This window comes from Silurus meridionalis, chromosome 21, assembly GCF_014805685.1.
Source record: "Silurus meridionalis isolate SWU-2019-XX chromosome 21, ASM1480568v1, whole genome shotgun sequence".
NCBI lineage: Eukaryota > Metazoa > Chordata > Actinopteri > Siluriformes > Siluridae > Silurus > Silurus meridionalis.
Window position 1 is genome coordinate 15506400 of NC_060904.1, and position 23935 is coordinate 15530334.

The following is a 23935-nucleotide window of genomic DNA, read 5'->3' on the forward strand; positions in this document are numbered from 1 at the left end:
TCTAATGTTGATCTGATCTCAGTTGAATAGGGCGTTTTGTTGCTACCTACTATGATAAATACATTAGTTAACAGTTACGTTTCAAAGCTGAAAATTCATCAAAACGTACAGCTAACATTATTGTATCTCTGAAGCAAAGGATCTAAATAACCAACTTTGCTGTTAGTAGAAAGTTAACTAAAATAAACATTATACAGGCAGCATGCAAATAAAATAAAAAAATGGGTCATTCAACTAATGTTAGAATAATGAGACTATATTGTGTTTTATTTTTATGAGCCAGTCAGATGCTTCTTCTTCTACAGTCTTTTTAATGTACTTATATTATTTTAAAGAATGCAATATTGTTCAGAATCTGATTGCAGCTTCGCATCTTTCTCTTGCTTTCTTTCTCATTTTATTTCTCTCTTTCTTTCTCTCTATGTCATTCTGTCTCTCTCAGCCAATCAAAACAAGCCTGGGGCAGAAACGATGACGGATGTGTGGATTTATTGCACTTTCAGGCAATTTGCCGACACGGCTCTGATGATCTCCAAGTTAATTAATAACTAAACCTTGATTACTATCAAACCCAATTAAATCTGTTTGATTTAGTTATTATAGATTTAAGTCTAATTGAGTAATCAGTTCAACCGAATGAGTTCAATCCGATGAGTCAATAAGTACAAAACATGCAGAAATTGAAGTTTGAGTGAAATAGGGAAATTATAATGGAAAATGATTTAAGTCTGATTCACTGAGTCTGATTCATTGAGTCTGACATCTTAACACAGTCTGGGTCCTGTAGAATTCTATTATAATTATATATATAATTAATTTTTTAATTCAATATCATCGTACATATTTGCAAAAAATAGGCCAAAATTTTAAGATAAAATGAATGATGATGAAATTGATGTAAATTGTTATAATTGTAAATATTATTTATATACTATTTATATAATTTTTTTAAAGGGGGCCTTTAGACTTAGACAAAGTTAGCAAAATTTAAACCTTTTGTTTCGCTCCTCCACAGAAGTCCTAAGAAGCCATACATTATCATTTTTTTTGTTTGTTTACTCGTGATCACAACTCAATTTTCTCGTGAGCTCGACACAGCATTGTATCCTCGCATTCGGTTATTAATTCTTCTGTGTATTCGGCAGAACAGCATGTTCTAGAGGCGGCATCATCGCATCATGTCGGATACTTATGTGTGTGTTGTCAATCACTGGCAGACACGGAGCTATTTCAGTTTGAGTGAGTTCCTGATCAAAATAAAAGCAAATGCGATCATCCATGATGATGCGTCGATGCTGCCTCTAGAACGTAGCCAAATAAATAAAAAAAATGAAGTACTGATCAGGAGGAAACAATGTTTGTTATGTCGAGATCATGAGACAATGAAGTCGTGATCATGAGACTTCAAGAAAAAAAAAACATTTTAGAACCCGTAAGGACTTCCGTAGTCCTAAAAACGAATTTATTATAAAATATTCCTGATGTAGTCTCCAGAGCGAAAGGGCAGAGATCTGTATCAGGAAAGTGCGCTCAGAAAGAAAATCATTGTTAGAGCTCTGGCATTTAGATGTCGTTTGACTTTTTGTTCAGTTTTGCTGTGCAGGAGTGCAGCGCATCGAAATACCTTATGAACGTCTCGGCTGCAGCACTTTTAAATAATTCACTCTTGTTTTAACGCTCGCTGCTCAGTGACAGTGAAAACCGAGGCCACTGACAGAGAAGAGCCAAGCTCAACCCACATAGCCATATGTCAGTTCCTCTGCTTGAGCTTTTGAGGTGCGAAAATACAGAGGCTTAGCGAACGGAGCCTCGGCTCGATTTCTTTCACTGCGTGAATACACATTCATTCCGCTTGCTAGTTCTCTCGTGCCGCATTACTTTCTGACACTGATAAATGAAAATACTTGTAGGTATTATCTGTCTTGTATTGATCCGGAGCTGATGAAACAGTATAAAGGCTCATTTTCGTACACGAGGGGTGTGCTGAATCCAACTGTTGGTAAGAGAGAGGGAGGAAAGAGGAAGGGGCGGAAGGTTCAGTACCCCAGGAGTATGCGGCTGTCAGGATAATGCAGCACTATAGCAGTCGTGCCTAGAACAAACGCGAATTACCTCAGGGAGCTTAAACTAGATAGCACCTGCTTAGGTAAGAAGCCTCAGGGTCGAGAGAGAGAAAGAGACAAAGAGAGAAGGATGAAGCAGAACCGCAGTATGGGACTTTGACAGGTTGGCAGTGAAGAAAGAGTGGCATGTTGGAAATGTCTACACTTCCTTTCAGACTCTGTCACTTCAGACCGTCTGTGTTATTATTATACTAGGGATCGTGAGCAGAACGTTATATCACTATTGAGTGTATATATGGATCAGGGTGTACATCAAGCCATGATATATATTCAGCTCCACAGGCACCAGCTCTAGTCGTCCTCTGAAGCATGAGAATATTGCAAAAGCTCCCAAATGGTAAAGCTTTAGTATCATGTGCTTAACTGCCCTTAATATACTTGGCGGTATCAAAAAGTTTCCAGACTAATGGTGCTAACTGGTGCTATTCTAATCACATGCTTTACCACGTCTCCGGTTTCATCATGGACAGTGAGTTAGAACAAATAGCAAACCTGAAATTGTGCGTGAAACTGGGCAAATCTGCCACAGAGACGTGTGACATGACATACTGTACGTTTGACATACGGCGATGCTGCAATGAGCCGTTCAGCGTGTTTTGAATGGCGCACTCACTTCAAGAGGGGAATAACATCACTGGAAGATGACCAGAGATCAGGAACACTTTTAACAAGCTCAATCCCCAAAAATGTCGAAATCGTTTGGCAACTCGTGCATGATGATGAACAATCCACATGACCTCATTTCTGCACCCACCCTACTAGCAGATTTGGCTCCTGCAGATTTCGCCCTCTTTTTAAAGATCAAGGTTGCTGTTTTGACGCCATCACGGAGATCCAGTGCGAATCGCAGAAGGTGCTTGACACTCTTCGAAAAGAGGTAAGGGGACTATTTTGAAGGGTGACAGTGTTTAAAGATAGATAAATAAAGCACTTTCTTGTAAACAGAGCCAGTCTGCAAACTATTTGATACCACCTTGTACATGCATAAGTGGATGTCTTGGCCTGGGGTCTCGCCCTGTCTGAGTTCTTGTGATCACCTTGTGTTTCCATTGCTTCAAGGAAAGGTTGTGGACCCTCGATGATCCTGACCAGAATGCAGCAATTACAAGAGATGATTGATGGATTCCATGATGGCTTAATAAGTTGCCATCCAGGGTTAAGGTTCAAATCCATCTTCCACTTGTGCATGGAATTTTGGAATTTTTGGAATTTTTAAAACCCCATGCAAAGCCTATGTATATATATATATTTATTATACATAGAGAATATTATAAAAGTGTTTAGTTTGCAAAGACCGCAGTAGAATTGCCGACCGGATTGCTGCACACTGGCACCATTTCTCAGCATTGTGCTCAATTTGCACACTGCTACACTGCTGCTTGTGTTTTGCTCCCGGGCTTGCCCACTGCAGAGCTTCTCGGCCATTGACTGGGTCATATTTCAGCAGTGCTTTTGTTTTCCATTGAGCGAGTCTTGTGTTGCCACCAGGCTTATTACTCGATACGTTTCAATGACGAAATCCTGGAGCGCCATCGTAACTTACACCAATCAAGCCACCAGCTATCAAGCTGTTCATAAAAAATAACAACAGTTTTTAATAAAGAAAAAAAAAGTTTTTTTTAACTGAATCATCATTAGAACCATCAGAAAGACATATCATTTGTTTTTTTCTTGTGATCAACATCTCATTAAGAGGCCTGCAATCGATAGACGGCTATTGAATCTAACTCTCAGAACCTGAAGAGAACTGCAGGTTTTTGCCATTATGGGCTTGAGACCAGCTTCAGATGGATTGGGTCTGCGTGTCATTAGCTGAGGTTGTGTCGAGCAAGCTGTGCTGTAGGCTTTAAGCAAGCTCAGACTCTACAAGCCACGGACATGAAAGCAACCATTGGTCAAAATTTACAGAATATAATAAATGTTATATTTAGGGAATGCCTTCACATATTGTTCATATTCTGCTTTCTGCAACACAATAGGGAACCCAAATGAAGAATGAACAGATGTTTTGTTGGGCACTTACAAGCCACCAGAATGAATCATCATTACAGGTGCTAAATATGAACCTGTCCTTGTGTTGCATGTCATCGCTGCTATAATAAAAAAAGGAATCAATACCCTTTGACCAATCAGCATCAAGAATTTGTCTAAGGTACGGTATAATTCTATCACTTTCTGTCATAGTTCTAGAAGAACTCATTTCATTTTCCTTCTTTATATATAGAGCATATGTGTGAGTGTGTGTGGGGGTTTACATTTAATATTTCATTTTCTAAAGATACGATCTACTTCAGCATACTTAAATAAATCTCTTCATTACTTCCATCCTTCATTTATTCACTCCCTCAAAATATGGATCTGTCAGAATTTACTCCTTTTAAGAAAGATTCTTGAAACTGGTCATAAAACGCTAAATAATGAATATTCCTAGTGTTAGCAATGAACAGGAAGTGGCTGCGATTTCGAGCATGCGCAAAAAACAGTGACACTGCGCTAACTCTAGTTACTCTTTTATACCCCTGAAATTGCTGTGTATGTTTTCATGTTTGATAATAATAATTTAAAAAAATCTGTGCAAAAATGTATTTATATAAACTATATATATATATATATATATATATATATATATATATATATATATATATATATATATATATATATATGATTTTGCTTTAGCTCACTGCACCGGTGCCCTTTATTTGAAATAACACAGTGGGAACTGCCTCCTGTCAGCGTTTTTAATTTAAAAGTGGCCTGTATGCAGTATTATGAGAATGATGGAGTGGATAGTGGCCAGACAATCTATAAATCAAGGCTGTGAAAAGGTGTATGATCCATTGTGTTCCTTTTTTTTGCCAGTGGCTAATATAAATGGCAATGTCTTTTTGCGATGGATTTGTTCATATTAATGTTGAGCATTTGTGCCATTGCCATTTATTGGCATTCCAGTGGTATTCACTCAGACTGTAATCAAAAGCAGACGACACCTGGTGAACACCTCATCTGCTTGATTACATAAAGAGCTCAGACATGAGTTAGTCTCGGCGGTATTCTAACAACTACATCAGCTCTTGAGTTTACAAAGCCTGTTTTTTTTTTTTACTATTATTATTGTTTCAAAAATTTGATGCATGATGCAATCAAGCCAGGCTAAAATCCGGAAATAAACAAAATAATCCTACGCTAGCTGACTTTTGATCATGTGCAGCTCTTGGAAGAATCCTGCACCCTCTGAGGTGTGAAGCTTGCACACTCAGCCTCAGAACATAAATAAAACAACAAGCCTCGCCTCTTGAATGCTGGTCACGCCTTAAGAAAAAAAAAATCCATCAAAGGAAAGCTGTAATGATTTAGTCATGTTCCTGCTTCAGAGTCAGATCAGGGGCTGTGTGACAACAATGTCAACGCATGTTTGGACCTCATCGATCAAAACGTGTTTCCCCGATTTCTGACGGGCGTAGGGAGAGATTAACGTCCGCCGACATCAGAAACCTTAGGGCTGGCTGCCAGCAACTCGTCTAATCAGTTATTGGACGTGCTTGTCTCTTGAAAGCGGTTGATTTTGGCCGAGGTCGAGTCCATAAGAACCTTCTACCCTCCTCTCTAAACTCATTTAACCCTCATGTTCTGTTCACTATTTAAAAAATGGAAGTCCCATTGCTTTTGATTTTAGAACAGTGCAGTTCATCGGAAACGTCTCAATATGTCAGCGATTACTGATATAAACAATACTGATGGAAACAGACACAGATGCTAAATTGGACAAAATCTGGTTGTCGATTGTTGAAAATCCTAGCAGGCGTTCATATCTGTTCAACTTCAATTGCTAGTGATCAACATATTTTTCCAATGTAGGCCCAAATTTGACCCGGTGGTGATGCGGGCCAAATTTCACAACTTTATATCTGACGGTTTTATGTGTAGCCTTAGACATCATAGCCTAGGGATCACCAAACTACAGCCCACCCCTATATTTGGACCAACCCAAGTGCAATCCATCCTGGCTATCGGAATCGGTAAAAGCCACTATCGATTAACCTCTAATTATTAACATAGCCTAATTATTTGTTAGATTCACCCACAAGCAATATATCTTTCGAAAAGTAACACTCATTTGTTTGTATGGTGCATAACAAAATGTTAAACTAATCTATCATAAAAAAATGATGTGGAAAAAAGTTTGGGGACTCCTGCATTAGCCAGAAGACAAAGCAGAAGAAGAAGAAGATAGATTAACAAAAGGTTGCCCACACACCTTCTCTGGTTGGCCGCCAAAATATAAGCAATAATCGAACAATGCGGATTTTAGGTGTGCATAATAACAATATGGCTGAATTAACCGATTGAACTCATTTACTAAACTAAACATTTGAGTTTCATCCCGCCACTTTGATCCAAGCCAAGCATAAGGGATGGTTCTAATAGCAAGTGGCCGGGGCTGGCTGGAGGCACTGTGTCTGTTCCCCGTTTCTGTGTGTGATCTCATCGCTGACACCGAGGCCGCCTCTAATTCCCCAGCTTATCTGAGCACACACGTTTGACAAGACTCTCTCGCAGTTTCGGATCCCCACGGAGCAGCAATCGGAGGGAGGCGTGGACGAGAAGGAGGCTGGGAGGAATAAGAGAGGCCCCGCGGGCTGGAGATAAAAACCGGCTGGAAGTGACTGACGGACAATTTCGTACAGATGTGTCACGGAAAACCAGATCTTTAGTCACCTGCCAGGCTCAAAGACCCAACTGTAGCTTTATCTCTCTCTTCCTTGTTTTTGCGATCCATCCTCTCTGGAGCAGAGGACGGCGCCATCTCCATTCTGCTCCCGCTCCGGACAATAATGAATTTCTGGGGCTTTTGCAGATACAGATGGCAGCCTGTGGATGCGCAGGTAACACAAAGTGCTTTTTTTTTTCCTCCACCACCTTCACTCCTTCACTCTCTCTCTCTCTCTCTCTCTCTCTCTCTCTCTTTCTCTCATGTCCCGGTTCAGCAAAATCAAATGGACCGTCTGCCCATTTTCCCTTGCTCTTCCCATTCTGCAAGTTACAAGCTCTGTGACTCGACATTTGCTCTCAGGCCATTTTGCACTTTCAGTCTCAAGACAATTTTTCACTCCTCTCTATTTTTTTCTCACTTCCTCCTCTCTCTCTTTGCATTCTTTCATCCCTGCTCTCACTCTCTAAACCCCCTCCCTTCCTCTTCATCTCTTCTTCATGCTCATTCCTTTATCTTGCTGTAGTTAATTGCAAACCTCTGTCGGTCCTCCAAGACCCAAACCGCGTCTCTCCCAAAAGACCGGTGAGCATTGAGCAAGTTTTTTTTTTCTTTCTTTTTTAAATGTCACTCTCCTTCTCACCCCTTTTTCAATTCATCTGATTTTATGCGTCTTTTGGGGGACATCTACAGTAAGCCTCACCCCCAACGCCTTTCGTTTAGAAAAAAGAAATTAAACAGAGATGCAGTTTGAAACGTTCATTTCGAATCCCTGGGAAGCAGGGAATGTTTGCAAGTCATTAAGAAAACTAAACGGCACAGCAGTGGCGCCCCCTGCTGAGCTCCGTGCCCACTGGCAGTTGCAGTGTAGGAAACGTGGTCGGGATGACGGCCGTGGCCTTTTAGCAGCAGAGCTGCTGGACTCCCAGCAGGCCCAGAGTAAACAGAATCTCCATCTATCTCGCGTACTCATTCAATTTCTCTCTCACACTCTCCCCCCTTTTCCCTCCCTCGCTTTCTCTCTGTCTCTGAAGGAATGGGGGTGATCATTGCAGTATTTGTTGGCGCCCCCGCTAATCTGCACAGCATTAATAATTGATCAAGCCCTGCAAGCTGTTCTCCGCTTCGCTCCCCTTTTTTCCCAGACTCGAGCTTCTAGAACAGGCCCTAACGTCTGAGTCCAGCAGCAAGGAGGGATTTTATTTCATCATTTATCAAAACCGAATCCGAAGTTTTACACACCCTGATGCTTAGAATTCAAGATTTTAGCTGTTTGAGAACTGTGTGAAACTGGAACCTATGGGAAAAATCCTCCACACACCAATTGTTTTCTAAATCTTTAGGTCAATCTGCTTAGTATTCTCCTCTTTCTTTCACCCAGTCTTTCTTATTTTTGTGATGTACAGTATATGGAAAAATCGAAGAGAGTGTGTATCTTTAAATGATGCAGCCATATGTCTTATACCAACAATTGAATGTAAAGCTGTTTTGATGCAATACAAACCAGCATCATTCACACCATTCTAGTAAAATATATTGTAGGATTGCTGGAGAATTGTGCTGGTCGTACATGAACGATTCATTTATTTTGAACGAGTCATTAATGTGACTCAGAAAAACAAGTAGTCTCAAAGATCGAAACCTATTCTATTGGACTCCCATGAGCAAAGCTTCACAAAATCTCTGTAGGTTATGTACAGAAAACAGAATGAAGTAGTTTACCTTTCAACTCTTCGTTCATTTACTTGACTCCCGTTGATGCTATGCAGTGCATTACACAGGAAACTAAATTGAGAAGTTCATCTAATGAGTCCTCTGGTCCGAGTCATGCGTTCTTTTGTCACGTGACTCCTGCATATGCAGCAGTTGTGTATATATATATATATATATATATATATATATATATATATATATATATATATATATATATATATATATATATATATATATAATGTCTTTAGATGCGCTATAATAAAATTTTGCATTTACTTGAACTTGGAAACCCAAACCTGTTCCAGCATGGCAATGCCCTTGTGTACAAAGTGAGCTCCTTAAAGATCTGGTTTACATGCTTTGGAAGATTTTGAGTGACCTGCAATAGAGCTCTGATCTCATCCCTACTGAACACCTTTGGGAGGAATGTGAATGCTGACTGCACCCCAGGTCTCCTCACCTTCTTACCTACATCAGTTCCTCCAAAATCTAGTGGAACATCTTCCCAGAAGAGTGGAGGGAATTATTAGAGCAAATGTGGAATACAATGCTCAGAAATCACACATACTTATGACCAGATGACCCAATACTTTTGGCAATATAGTGTGTGTGTGTATATATATGATTGGAACTATAGTCAAAATTAGTGTATATAGATGTTTTGGGAAATCTGCTTAATGCAAATATAACATTTTGTTTTAATTCTGATTAAAGGAGTAAAATGGACTAAATGACTCAAACTAGAATCAAACTATGACCCAAACTAGTCACTATAATAAGCCAATCTACTTATCACTACTGGAGACTGGCTCTGACAGATACCGATGCCACGGCCCACCAAAGAAAATCAACACCTTTTCATTGGACTGACAGATCTAGATGCCACACCTCCTTTATAGTAACTTAAAGGCAAGAACTGACAGATACACACATCCTTCACATGAACTAATGGTGTGAAAGCCACACAGTCTTCAGCCTGGTTGCTGAATACTAATGCCCTGGCTCTTACAAGAACTTAGAGGCATGAAAGCCAATCTTCTTTGCTTGAATTGACAGATATAGATGGCACACCTTCTTAACTGAAACGTAAATCGAACCTTTTTCCCTCTGACTGACATATATCTAGGCCGCACTTCCAAGGAACTAAAGGTATGGAAGTTATATCTTTTTCACTTTGACAAATACACCTCCTTAACAAGAACATATAAGCATGGAAACGCCATATTCTTTATATCAACTGACAGATACAAAAGCCATAGCTCCTTCATGAGGTATGAAAGATGATTTACAAGACTTCTATAGACTTATATATTGTGGAAATTTGATGCAAACGTGCCAATTTTTTTACGAATCTTATGGTTTGGGTCATCAGAGCTTTTAGTCTAATTCTCTCTGTAGGAAATTGCCTTTTTAGTCAGAAACCTTTCATTTTTCACTTTTTCTGTCTTTTCTAACCTTCTAACCTTCTTACATTTCCTGTGCTGTCAAAAAATGATTAGCTTCTTTCAGTACAGGTTTTCAGACATCCCGCTGATGTTACATCTCATATTTGTGAGACCTGACAACTTGTGATTTAATTTCGGAGACCTTTTTTGGTGCTGCGCTTTCTAATTCCTGACACAGACGAAATTTTTTTTAGGTCAAGACGCAACAATTTACCTACACCTGATGTACAAAGGATACAAGGACAACAATGTACACATGCCGGACAGAAACCTGTTTCGACAGAATAATGGAGGCTCTTTATCTCTTAATAGAGTCTTCATCCATTTAAAGATAAATGGCCCTCCTGCGCTTTTTTGACTTATCTTGTTATTAAGTGTAGCCATTAAATTTCCACGAGAGATCAGACGTTTAATATTATTTTGTCACTATGGTGCTGCAAAACAATTAAATTTGCTATACAATGCTAAAAACATTTGACGTATTCCGCCTGTAGGTGAATCAAATGATGTGTTCTAATTCGACTTTGATAAGCGAGTTGTTCGAGTGATGAATGCGAATAAAGAAAAACATTATCTTGTGCCCTCGGGTGGTGGAAAATGCCACCTTGAGGCGTTAAAGTCGGGCATTTGATGCACACCTTGTTAACTCTGAGAAGCAAACAACAATGCGTACAAGGGCGTTACAAATATCTCCACCGCAAACCAGCAGCAACGAGCCTGCACTTGGCAAACATCCCGACCTCGACGCAGACTTCCTTCGGTGGAGTTTCTTTAAATGCCAGAATGCTTTACTAACCCTTCTTACTGTAGCGTTGTGACTCTCGTCTTGTTCTGTTGCGATCTGAGTTACGACACCCAAGACACTGCGTTTCCATCTTTGCGATTGATATCGCTTATAATTACTAAATATTTAAGAGCATGATAAAGCACTAGTGTTCAAAACAAGAGAGGTGTTAAGCATGCAAATATCCTTCAATTATGAATTAGTTCTCATTAACAGTTCATGCACATTGCTCAATGTGTATCTCTTTTTATTCCCTGCACCTTGGCTTGCACATTAAAGAGCACTATTTTTTTGCTTAGTATGGGCTTTTAAAAATATATTAGTTCTTTGGGGATTTCATGACTAAACAACACTTTATACTCAAGTTTCTATACGTCGGTGGTTAGATTTGTTCATACAGTAGCAACAACTGCTGTAATCATAAACAATGTCCATGTTCTTTCCAGGTTTTCGTCACTCTACATGCTGTTTGTGTTAGTACACAGTTAATACATGGTAATAATTAATAATCTTGGTGTCACCCCAGAAGAGGATGTGTATGCATTATTTTATATCCTCTCAGGAAGTTTTTTCGTGCCTCTGACTCTCTCAATTTGAATTTCTATAAGCCAACCTGACAATATTTATTACTGAAAATATTATACAGTTATATGAATACAATTGAGAATCTTTATACTACACTAAGTACAGTATTGTCCAAATACTTTCATTATGTCAAACCTTGTTTATTAATTCATTTTCACTTTCTTTTACCTCACAGGGGCACTACAGTGTGAGGTCAGAATAAAGCCTGGAAAGGATGCCAGGCAATCATAGGGCACTGTGAGAAGACTTTTAAGTGGTGGACCATTCAACTTTCACTTGAGAAAAGTGTAAAATATATTTAACTTCAAATGTACTTAAGTATCCAAAGTACCATGATTTATTATGACTATAATGTTCTATCATTTTTTTGTCAAAAGTTTTTTCTTACACAGTTTATGTGAAAAACTCTAATATTACTCCTAGCACACCAATCTATTTATACAATAATATGAATTACATGGTAATTAATTACCATGAGTCTAAAACCTTATTTTTATCTACTGGCGAGTTCGAGTCTGGAGTTTCTTACATCATTTCTTCCTCTCAAAATGTTCTGCTTGCTGTTGAACTGACGCTGAACTGTACGGTCATGCTAAGTAATGAATACCACCAAGCGCCAATCGAAACAATTTCAAAACAGAGCATGTGCTCTGCACTGATTGGTGGCATTCTGCGTGACTGACCAGTTTTTATCCTCATAAATTAGAAGGAATGACTGATTTTGCAAAACGTAGTTGAGTTAAAGTATAAGTCTCACCAAATGAAAATACTTTAGTAAAATACATTGAATTACTGTACATTTTACACCTACAGTAATATCAATTTAGTAAATCCAGTCCATGTGTATTTTTAAATGGATGGTACAAACGAATCTGTGCATTGACAGTAACCAAATATTGAAGAATCTAGAACTGTAAGATGGCAAAACTACCCACTGCAGCACCATGTCATTCAATTACCATTTCCAATGGCAAATACAATCACACAGACCAGAGTTTCCCAAACTAATTCATGGTTTCCCCATTTAGATTTATTTTTTTTAATTGTTATTAATTGCTTGCATAATGAACATCAAGAGCTGCGACAGGAATACCATAGACTTGAGTCGTGAGTTGCCAAAGGGACTAGTTTGGCAGACACTGACCTAGACTTAGAACTGAAGGACATTTTTCATCACACTGTGTCTAATTTAAAGCTTCCCACCACACCTGTTCAGGGGAATGGCGACGCGCAATAGGGCGTCAATAGTTCTATCCTCTTGTCCCCGTTGAATAATTCTACCATAGTGCTGCATTTGATTAATGGTCCTGTGAATGCTCGTTGTCCCACTCGGAAAGTTGATATCCCCACACGGGATGGGTCTATGGCTGTCACTGGAGCCATTTAGCATTTCATCCATGGACCCATTGCACCAAAGCACTGCAGTGTCCATTATTCATACGTGCATTTCCGAATGAATATTACACACAGCTACCCACATGCACCGACATGCCTTTATAGGAACATAAATAAGCTCACATGTGCATGGCGCAGTCTCATAAATTCACTATGAAGGCATAAACACATTTACTCCGCTGCCTTCTGCTTTTCCCTCCTTCACAAACACGTGCATACAGACAAGAAAACATGTACGCTGATGTAAGGCGAAAAGGTGCGTGCACGGTCACGGTCCATTAATGTACAAAGGGTACCAGCAGGGAGGAAACGAAAGAAGGAAGGATGAGCAAGGGAGGGACCGCCGGACAATGTTCAAACGAGGGAGTTGCGGATGCAGCACTCTCACGCTCTCAGGGGAGGAGAGATTTGCCACCGTGGCGTTAAGGTGGAAACGAGAGGCCAGTCCCCATTAGAGCAAAGGAAGCAATGAACTCTGACAATCTGATAATGAAATTATCCTGTTAGCATGCAGTCGGTCCTTTATGACCAGATAAGAACGTGGGATGAAATATTGACTCTCTGGGATCAGGCTGGGTATAAATGCTGTAAGGACCTTGTCCATGGTACTAAGTGCGAATATAGTGACCAAGCTGGACTTGGAAATGTAAGCAGTGGTTTAAGCAATTCAACAGTTAAGTGATGGTGAATAGAGTTGCACATTTCCAGGAACTTTCCATTAGAACTTCATGAGGGGAATTTCGGAAAAATTCTAATTTACCAGGAAATTATGGGACTTAATGGGAATTAATTAGATAAAATTTTCCGAAAGGTATGTAAACTGCATATACACACAAATATAAACCTTTGGTTTTGTCATAAGCATACATGCATGCAAACTAGATAGAAAAGATAGAAACTCAACTGAAATTGCATTCAATCTGGATGTTTTAAACAAAATTATCCTGCAATTTTTTTTCTTCAACTGCATTTAGGTTCTCTCTTAAAGCAATTGCCCTGCTGGGCAATGTTGTAAATTCATAGTTTATTCCCATTAATTGTCTTTAATTCCAATATTAAGAATTCCTGAAGTTTTGCAATCCTAGATTGCAATCCTATCCTATCCTGATTGTTCAGGTGATATTTTATTTACATTAAAGTCAAATTAAATGTGATGTAATTATTATAATACCTAAATGATATAATGATAAATGCCCAATACAAAATACTAGGTGGTATCAAATAGTTTCTACACTCGCTCTGTTTACAAGAAAGTACTTTATGTTGTTTACACTATCCCTTTGCACAGCAATACAGCGCTCCCAGCGTTCCTGCCACATCTGGGATGTTTCCTGGAAGTCTTCTTTTTGAAGCGTGATTCGCGCTGGATCTCTGCAGTGGTGTCAAAACGGCAACCTTTCATTTGGAGCTTCATCTTTGGGAAGAGGGTGAAATCTGCAGGAGCCAAATCTGGCGAGTCGGGTGGGTGAGATGTGAAGAAGTGAGATCATGTTGTTTTCGGCGTGTGAAGAGAGCTTGGTGAGTGTGCACGTGGTCAGAATAGCAGATGTGGTAACGCACGCGGTCGGAATAGCACTAGCTGAACAGCTCCTGATGTACACAGGACGATGTCTTTTGGCACACTGACTTATGAAGGTCTGTGCTCCCTGTTACTGTGCGTGCAGCCTTGTGCTGCCATCTGTTGGCATGACATATATAACACTTTTGATACCTCATATTTGATGTCTATTCATATTGATTTTTTTATATTATCTTAGTCTTATTAGCATTATGCTTTTCTTTACATTTTCTTTTTCTTTCTTCAGTCCATAATTCCTGTAAAAAAAACCCTATATATTCAGCCAACCTATTATGCAAGAATAATAGGTTAATAGATAATAGATAATTTGACATGAATGTAGATAATTTGACATGAATAATAGATAATTTGACATGAATGTAGTACCTGGAAAAACTATGTAGGTAAGTAACTTTATTCTAAATACATTGCATTCTTACAATGCATTAATTTTTTCTAACATTTTTAAGTTATTCCAACTCAGAAACTCTGAATGCAGCCGAAAGTGAGGCAAGGAATGTATGCATAACGACTGTTTCAATGCAGTACAACATGGCAATGCTTGTCTACAATACACACTATACATCTATAGAAAATAACAGAAATAACTTGCAGCTGGGTGACCTGGTTCAGGAAGATCTTCAATCTGAGCTCACTGTGTAGATGTGTGCGTGAAAGACACATTATTGCTATTTTTGTGAATTCCATTGAATACAGAAAACATTTTTTCAGCATTGGAGTTAAAGTGGCCCAGTATTCAGATTCTGTCCAATAGGGAGAATAGACCTTATTTAATAAAATGGAACACATTTGTGGCCCGGTTCGGGAAAAAAAAAAAAAAAAATTCATAATAAATAGAAAAGGCCCTCATCATTTGGTGGCCCCTTCCAGGAACAAGTCTAGCCAATTGTATAAGCAGAAGATATTCTGTATGGCCAGAACATTTTTTTAAATGTTGTTGTGGGTGAGGTTATCAAGGTCAAAGCAAGTTCATTTATTAGAAAAGTTGTGAGAGCTAATTAAATATCCAGAATTACATACTCATCTTTGGTAAGATCTTTAACTTGGTTGGGGTCGAGGTAACTCCATTTCCTATTCCTGTAATACCGGCTATGCAGTCCGAATGCACCATGGAAGTGATACCAGGACACCGCAGGCCCAATTTAAAAACAGTAATCCAAGTGAAAGTCGAGAAGAAACCCAGGAACCCGGATGAACCACACCTGGACACAGTAAGAATGAGCTCCTAGAGCTTTGGTGCGAATGTTACCCATGGCTCCTCCATGCTGCCTACATCTGATTAATGAGCAAACATGAGGAAACCTGGAGCTATGATGCTTTCAACACCGCAGAACAGCAATGTTTTAAACATTCCAAATATAATTGAAGACTAATCTTGAACTCTTTTTTTTTAAATCTTAGAAGTGATAAAACTTTTCATTTGAGTGGAACACTGTCTTGACTGAATGTCCGCATTATCCAGTGTTTAGTGATATTCTATTTGACAGTCAATAAATACACAATTATACTGGAAAAATGACAACTTGTGTTAAACTGGGCAAATATGCCACAGAGACATTTGATATGACATACTGTACTTTTGACATTTGACGATGCTGCAATGAGTTGTTCGAGGTGTTTTGAATGGCATGCACGCTTCATGAGCGGAAGAACGACGAGCGATCAGGAAGACCTTCAACCTTGCGCATGATGATCGTCAAAAACAATCCACATGGTCTCACCCACCCACCCCTGTGGAGATAGGTGATAGTGTGAATAGGTGCTTAACACACTTAAAAAAAAAGACTACCAAGAAAAATTCCACAAGTGGCAGAAACGCTGGGGCCGTTGTATTGCTATTTTGACTATTTTGAAGGTAATAGTGTGTAAACCTAGTGAAGTACTTTCTTGTAAACAGAGCCAGTCTCGAAACCTTTTGATACCACCTCTTACACCACTAAGGTAGGAGAAGAAGATTCCGTTAACATGCCTTACTTGTGTCCTTAAGGATAATGGATCCAGTTGAGCAGTGGTAGAAGTCTGGGGGGAGCCAAGTGAGATAAATGATGTGAGGTACAGTACCTGGTCCATTTTTGACTTTGTAGGCATACAAAGTCACATTTCAAAAATGGCTTAACGTAACAAACAATAGACTTTGAAATGTTTTCTTCTTAAAATCCTTTATATTCCTGTTGATATGTTAAGCCTGTGGTAGAAGAGGTCAAGCATTTGAAACCCACAGCAGTCTGGTTTATCCTTTGCTGATCTTACTGCACTGCATGGTTTTTCCCAAATGGTTCTCTTTCCATAGTGTGGTTCAGAATATTAATGGCAAAGATAATTTTGCAAAAGAGCCTTAACACTGAAAGGTTATAACAGGTGCTTTGGTGAATATTCTCTGTCAAAAAAAATAAAATAATAAAATAAAATATGAACCAAGGTGCATTTGTAAATGACTGAGAGCTCTTCGATTGAAAGCAAGAAAAAACTAAAATTGCTTGCAATTAAATTTTAATAAGGGACCGTTTTTTTTTTCTCCCTTCCCCATAGTATTCAGTTAAACGAGATGGATAGAATGGGCTAAAAAAGATCTGAGAAGGAGGAACGGCAATGATGGATAGAAGCTCTAAATCTGGCTGAATGCACATCAACCGCTTCTCATTAAAATGTAATCGCTCAATTGATTCCGGACGAACTCGGAACTGCTTAAATAGTTACAGACACAATGGAGTGACCTCGGAGGACTGAACGTGAGACAAGTACTCCAGATCGGAAGGAGATTGCATGCCACGCGTTTTTTCATGCATCTTGGTGCAAAACTGGAGCTGCAGCTCTAATCACAGATATAAGAAGGGAAAAGTCGAAAAGATACCGATTCCACATTGGCAATTGTGCATTGAGCACTTAAATATGGACCATGGAACGCCCTTAACGGTGTTCTGTAGATAGCCTAATGGTTTGGACAGTTATAAACCCATCACGGGCGTGATGTTAAGTTAATTTATTCATGAGCTCTTTTAAAGTGCCTAATGACTGCAGACTCTCAGACACTGGAAGCTATGGAAGTTCCTGAATAAAAACGGTGACTTGCAAAACCTGCAGTATGGTCATGTAATCATGGCAACAGCACATCCCTTCTGCCTGGCCACTCAAACGCTCATCCATTCTGAGCAGCCATGGTGTTACAGCTCTTCATTTTGGCTTCCCTCCCGGGCTGAGCAACGTCCTTGCAACATTCTAGCATATCAAGCAGAACTAACCCTGCCTTCATGCTCATGCGGCACTTTATGTACAGCCATGCTTTCTTGCTTCACACGCACACATACACACACTGCACTTTGTAAGCTGGACTCTCAGAACTTCTTATTCTCCACTTCTTGCCAGTTCGGTGGTGTGCGCAGAGAGCGGCTCAGAGAATGCTTGGGCCTTTTAGCATTTTCGGTTTTGCTTCCTTCCCCAGGAGAAAAGACCACACTGGTGTCACGTACAGTGTAAATGTCACAGCGGGGAACAGGCCATGGGAGAGTCCTGCTTTGGCCTGAGCAGGAAGATGAGGAAGCTAGACACTCATGAATAACGCATGATGGAACAGAGTTGTGGCAGATGAAACAGCCTGTTTGCTTTGAAGAACACTACAGACAATATTAGAACAACATGTCCATGCCAGTATGAGACCAGAGCTCCCATATTTGAAAACAGATTGGGGGTGTAATCGGATAAATAGATCGGGGCACTTGATTTGGGTGAGTAATTTCAGCTATCGAAAATAACACGATGTTAGTTTAAACACATCATTTCAAGCTTTTTTTTTCAATTCAAACCACCTTCACTGATATGCTTAAAGATTTTCATTGTCGTTACTCTTCTCTCCCATTAACCACAATGCTGTTGGAGTAGCTGCTGATAGTGGTGCATTGGGAGCACCTCATCCTCTCTGCCTAAAAAGAGCACTGCTTCAGTACTTGGCCTGTCTAGCCTCCTCATCTGTACACTCAGCACAAATAGATCAGCTTAGAACGCTGTAATCTCAGACGATGTTCGCCAGCCGAGCCAAGTATCTGTCATATCTGTATAGCTGCATTGCGTTCTGAAACTTCAAGTCCAGTATGAGAATGAGAAAAGGTCCTCATCTTTTCTAGCAGCTAAAAGAAAATCCTGACCATTTCAACTATTATAGGATCACCTAGTCATTTCAGTAATCAGTAATTTGAGCTTCAGGAGCTCGTATGTTGGATCGGACCACCTGGGCCAGCCTTTGCTCCCCACATGCATCAGTGAGCCTTGACCACCCATGACCCTGTCGCTGGTTCACCACTGTTCCTCCTTTGGTTCACTTTTGATAGATTCTGACCACTGCAGACCAGGAAAAGCCCACAAGAGCGGCAGTTTTGCAAATGCTCCAACCCAGTCGTCTAGACGTCACAATTTGGCCCCTTAAACTCACCGAAATCCTTACGTTAGTCCATTTTTCCTGCTTCTAACACGTCAACTTTGAGGACAAAATGTTCACTTGCTGCCTAATAAATATATTACACCCACTAACAGGTGCCATGATGAAGAGATAATCAGTGTTATTCAATCACCGGTCACAATTTTATAATGTCATAATGTTCTGCCTGATCCGTGTATGCAAGCCATTTTCCTACTACTTCTACTCTTCAATATCACCGTCAGCACCAAGTAACAAATTAACACCCAAATTGCTAAGTGTAGAATTTCCACTACAAACATATTTGAACATGTTTCAGGGTGGAGGGTCAGCGAATTCTAATGCAGCTAGCAAAAAGAGGACTAATTAACATGATGTCACTCGGTTAGCCCTGGATTCTACCAGCTAATGTCCTGCTTTTTTTTTATTGAAGTTTTTCTAATTATGCATATTTCGCCTTCCGACCTTGTACCGAGGTCACAGAAAAAAATGACGCAAGCTTAATTACCTTGGAACAGCACTAGTTGCATCACTTGCCCTTTAGCAAAAACATTTCTATTGTTATTATTGTGACAACAATCTGGCAGCAAAGGCAGCATGCCCCTATGTGCTGTCACTCTGATTTTGTCCAAGACTAATAAACATCGCCTGTAAAGTGTAACGGAACGAGTGTAGCTATCTAAGCCCCGAAAAACAAGGCTAGATAGCAGATCTGTGTACCTTAAAGCATGCTGTCATGTTTAGGCTCGAGTGGTATTTTGGGGAGGCCAGAACGCTAAATCCAGCTTCACCTTCGCTAAGCCGATATTACACAGTTTGTCAATGAGAGCTTTTGTGGATGATATGTCTATTGCCCACGAAAAAAAAAAAAAAATTCGCTAAGCATTACCACACTCCTACACAATGTATGATATGGATTAGGAAAACATTGGTGCTTTAGGAAAACACAAAAAGTGCTTCCAAAGGACAAGCAGGATTTCAGCATTGTTTATCTTATTTAAAAAAAAGAAAAGAAAGTAAGAAAAAATGGGTATTTAGCGACAAATTGAGTCTATAATACCGTGTTAGTGCCACTTTAAAAACCAAAACGAAGATTATGAGAATAAAGTCGTAGCAATACGAGAATGACGGCGAAATATTTCGAGAACTAAAGTCGTAGCAATACGAGAATAAAGGTGAAATACTTTGAGAATAAAATCTGAATATTTTGAGAATAAAGTCATAAAAAAATTACAGAATATCAAGAAATGTTTTGCATAAAATAGATGTGGAGGATGCGGTTAGCACAGAGGGTTAAGGGTCTTGCTCAAGGGCCCAACAGTGGCAGCTTGGCAATACTGGGGCTTGAACTCCACGATCTTCCAATCAGTAACTAGATCTTTAACCAATTATTAAGCGAGCACTTCCCCATATAAAAGGAATACATGCTGGGCTAGGAAATAATCATCCTTGTTAGCAAAATGAAAATTACTATAATAAACGATCCCTTTAATCACCTGCCATTTACAGGAAGCATTTTCTATAGAATGATTTTTCTACTGACCTCATTTTCTTGACCCATAGCTTATTTAGCAATAACCCGTAGAGTATGTAAACAAAGCCCCAGTCAAGATCATCACTAGATCAAGACTTAGTAGAAGAGTAATATGAAGAGTATATGAGAATGGGACATTTTTACATTACTCCTCTGTTAGGGACAGATCTACACCCTGGCAGCAGCACTTCTTGCTCTTTCTTCCAACTTTGCTTCTCCATTTTTGAATATTGATGCTTCCTAATGATTTTGAAAAAAAAAACTTCTAGACCTCTTTTGCATGCTGCTTTTGTGAATTCAATATGATAAAAGGCTCAGCATGGGCCAAATCAGACTATCTGGTCTATCCATTGAACAAAACCTGGAAGATACATGTTAAAAAATATGAAATACTATCTGTAATGGGTCGGTTGGTAAGTATTTCTGCTCAAACTGGCAGCGTGGAATTGGTTAATGATCGCTGTGAAGCGCATCCCTGTGGGAGGTCACGCTTACATTGATCCGTCGTTCTCTCCTTTCTTCTTCTTTTTTTTTTCTTTCTTCCCCTCGTCATTTCTGGCCGACCAAGGAGCTGGTAAATCGATAAGAAATCAAGCAAACAGATAGAGAATAAGCTGTTTCGCAAAATGTTACTCGGTGAACTTTTACTTCAAAAGAACTTCTGAAATGAAGAGTAAGGAAGACTTAGATTTTTTTTTGGTACAAACTTGGAAGCCTCGATTGCAGGGACATTGGGGGTGAGATTGGGGTGAGGGAGTTAGAGGCAGGATGCGGAGATATTGCTATATGATTAGAGGTCAAAAATTACACACACACACACACACACACACACACACACACACACACACATATTTTTAATATATATTATGACCACTAAGCGTTTCTTTTACTGATGCACCAAGTCTCAAATCAGGTCACTGCCATGACGCACACATCCAGCAATTAAAACGGTCCGTGTGGAAACACAGCAAAAGTTCCGTTTGGTGTCCTGATGATTTACGTAATTTAAAACACCGCAATGACTTTCAAACATTTACAGAAACATATAAAGAATATTTTGCTTTATTGTTTGGTTTCACTACTAATTAACATACATTTGCATAAAGCATCCATATTTGTCCATGCTTATGTTGATTAAAAGTATTAAAAACATAAGGAGTATTAATTTTAGATACATTTAGAACAGATAAAAATGTGCGATTAAGTTGCGAATAATCGTTAGTTAAATATTTTAATTGATTTATAATATATATATATATATATATATATATATATATATATATATATATATATATATATATATATTCAGATAACAACACATGGCTCGCATATAATGCATCAGTAGTTATATATATATATATATATATATATATATATATATATATATATATATATATATATATATACTGTATATATATAAAACTACTGATGGATTATATGCGAGCCATGTGCTGTTATCTGAATCTGCCCAGGGCTGTCTCCATGGGGTATGGAGCTGGCACTGAAATACCTTCCCTCGTGCTATCTCGCCATGCCTGCAGGGCATGTGCAGAACTGGCACGAGCATCCTTCTTAAAGATACATTGTGGCAGCCAGAATCTGAAGCCTAGCCCCCCTAATGGCGTTATTATTTCAGGCCGATTCTCAGGGCGTATGATCAATATTTACTGCACTTCAAATCCCACAGGCACTGGAAGGGCTTTCCAGACGGTACTCAGGGTTTTTCTTAGAGGGGACAATATATGCCCTTATTGCTCATAAAGGTTCTGTACCCAACTTGGCCTGACGTTATCAGCCATCAAATAAGCAAAGCAAGCAAATAGGAAAGGACCGCATGAAACGAGAGATAAATGCATGTGCTCGGCTAGCAAAATCCCCCCTGCCATCAAAGTCCTGCGCTGTTCCTGCACCGGCAAAAAATAAACATATTACACAATGAACTTATGAAGTAGGAGGGTGCGTGGAGACTCCGATTAGCTGTGCAGCTGTGCCTACGACTTTGCTGCTCTTACCTTCTCAGCCTCGCCTCGCTTTACGAAATCAAGGAAAAGGCGCATTAAAAAGAGTCCTGAGTCATTGCAGCAGGCAATACGTTCACCCAGTCTACACTAAGTGGTCTGCACTTGTAATTTTAGTCCTACCCTAAATCATCTCACATTCTTTATCCTTCCGAAAAACCCCATGGAGCTGGATCACAGGTGTTAGATTAGTGTTGGAACCAAACTCTGCAACTCTGGGGAGCGGTGCTCAAGACACCAAAGATATAGTACAACCTCATTATACACTCAGCATGGAAAAATACTTCATGAATTGAATGTCTGAAAAAAAAAGGACACAAGATGCAGGGGATAAGAAGCATTCTGAAAAAGAAATCATTCAAGGCTAGTGATGTTAATTAAAGGATCACAAACAGGCCAATGGATAAAGGTGAATAGCAAGCGGCGGTACCTATTAGTCACCGAGAGTGTAAAACACTCCTCTAGACATAACTCATAAATGGGAATAGAGTGAACTGCTATGTGGTAAGGCACCGTACAATGACTAATGAGTAACACTTATAAGAAACCAATGGGAACAGAAAAAAAAGCTTAATTAAATCAGAGAGTAGCCACTGGAGGACCAGGGAGCACACATACCAGTGGGAATAATGCTAGAGTGAAGAAGTAGTCCAGGAATGTGTGGGTGGAGGAGAGGGAAGGTGCTGGAAGGGGCTACGGTGATAATTGTAATTGTGTGATTGTGTGAGACTGAAGCACAGACTGAGAAAATGAGGAAGGAAAAGCAGGCTAGATGGCTAAGACAATCAGAGCAGACCCTTCTGGAGGGCAATCGTGGTCGTGCTGTGTAATTGGAGGTGATGGCATTGGGGTTATTTAGTGTCAAAAGAAAACGGAGCTGGGTGGAATCCAGAGATGGTCGTACAGAAAAGTGTGGTAATTGGTTGGCAGACCATTGGTTGGGACGATAGTCTCTAGGTTCGGGTCAGAGGAGGCAAGATCGATCATCAGATTTGTTCAGGGCTGCGGAAGGCCCCCCAAAAAAACTGCAGAAGGTGCCAAATTGAAACGGTGTGCATCTCTCTTCGAGAGGAAAGAGAGACAAATAGATTAGGGGGGAGCTTGCACTAGAGGAGGGATGAGACAAAGTGTCAGAGCGATTGTGCTCGACTTTGGGAAGAGAACAGACAGCCACATAAAGAGATAGAGGAAGGCAGTAATCAGAACAAGGATGGTTCGAGGAAGAACATGGTGGTAGAGAGTGAAAGCGAGAAGGTAGCAACGAGAAAAACAGAAAGACGACATAGCGTCTGACTCACCAGGGATTAGGAATGAGATGCAGCGAAGAAGCGAGTTCAATTAAAAAGAAGTGGGTCATAAAAAGCCCAAAAAATTGCACTGGTTTGAAGCCACGAGTGCGGGATATCTGAGAGGTTTCTCTTGTTCGAGCAAAGATTCGTGACCTTCTCAACCTTCACTCATTGCATGCGCTTGTTGTGATGTGTTCAGGTAATGGAATGCACTTGGGATTTGGAGAAAATGAAACTAGCTTTTATGTCGGTGTGAGCCGGAAAAAAAAAGAGGCTCCACTTTTTGCCGTTTAAATCCTTTCAAGCCTTGGATAGCCTTTTAAATGGTTTTCAGTGGCCCTTTAAATGGATAGT

General features: G+C 39.7%; 1 protein-coding gene across 1 annotated transcript in view; it reads right to left on the bottom strand.

The window, feature by feature from the left end:
• The window catches only part of iglon5 (IgLON family member 5), a 151689-nt gene that overhangs the window by 30869 nt on the left and 96885 nt on the right, over window positions 1–23935 (bottom strand). The gene's annotated exons all lie outside the window — the stretch shown is intronic.